Source organism: Euprymna scolopes, chromosome 14, assembly GCF_053919585.1.
Source record: "Euprymna scolopes isolate OS-2025 chromosome 14, ASM5391958v1, whole genome shotgun sequence".
Taxonomy (NCBI): domain Eukaryota; kingdom Metazoa; phylum Mollusca; class Cephalopoda; order Sepiida; family Sepiolidae; genus Euprymna; species Euprymna scolopes.
Window position 1 is genome coordinate 57,986,174 of NC_136495.1, and position 1,210 is coordinate 57,987,383.

Below are 1,210 nucleotides of genomic sequence, written 5' to 3' on the forward strand. Positions count from 1 at the left end.
TGCTGTTCTTAGATTTTGATCAAAGTGTAGTATTTGTTCCGGCAGATGCTGCACTTAAGATAATTTGTACCAGTACATTGAAGGGGAAACCCTCTATACTGGGACAATTATTATTTTTGGTAACCAGAGTGCCCCCTTTTTGCCTACTTTTAGGGGAGCTGGTTTTTACCTCACATTAAAAACGGCCTTGTGCCTAATTTGCTCAGTGGGGGAGCAAATAAATACCATCTGTTCCGGCAGATACTGCAAGCAAAGACCATATGTGGCGGCAACCCCACATATAAGACCTTGGTCAATGTAGGGCTACCTTTCATACCAATTGTCACTATCCAGCTCCCCTACTCCCCGGGGATCTGGCCCCCATTTCCCCTTCACTCCTCACGTAAAAATCGGCCTTGTGCCTAATTTGCTCGGTGGGAGAGCAAATAAATACCCTTTTCTTGGCCTTTTGGCCAAGATCAAAGTGTAGTATATGTTCTTACTACATGCTGTACTTATGTTTGTAACTTTGTGATATAAAGTGGGGGGATGACTTTTCTGTATTAATTTAATGTAAAATGATCACACACTTTACAACCAGTCAGTCTCAAAGCCATCTAAGTTATTCTCCAGATCATTCAAGTTGTTTTTGAAGGATTCCAGTTATTTTTTAAGCATTCAAGTCATTCTTAAGGTTATTCAATTCATCCTTAATTTCATTAAAGTTATTCTAAATCATTTACTTTTTATTTATGTAAGTGCTTTCAGCACATTTTTCAGTCATTTTAGTTTATCTTTAAGAATTTCATAGCAATACTACATTCACGTATTCATTCATAACACGAGAGCACGCGACTAATGGCTATCGGCCTTGTTTTGCTTTAAATTAACGCTTGAAATCCTTTGTCGTGCATTTTACATAATTTCCCTTGTACGCAACTCTCTTTTTCCGCTGCGTTATTTCTTGACGTTTTTGCGAATTATATGCGTTTTTTTTCAATATCTTTCTTGATTGCTGTATGCATTAGATTTGATAAATGTTTGGTTGTTTTTTGTTTTTTGTTTTTTTTTTTCATAAACAGTTTGATTTCGAATTGCTTCAACTTACACATTTTCTGATTAACAATATTGGCTGATAAATTTTAAAATTTTAAACTTTTCGTCAAGTTCCAGCCAAAGAAATTCTCAGAATGTGTCAATTCGAAAACGATTACTCGGTAATAGTTCCGTA

At 36.0% G+C, this 1,210-nt stretch overlaps 1 pseudogene; it reads left to right on the forward strand.

Annotated features, from left to right (window-relative positions):
* Positions 1-431: 431 nt before the first annotated feature.
* LOC145293527 (U2 spliceosomal RNA) lies at positions 432-572 on the forward strand (annotated as a pseudogene).
* Positions 573-1,210: the final 638 nt, after the last annotated feature.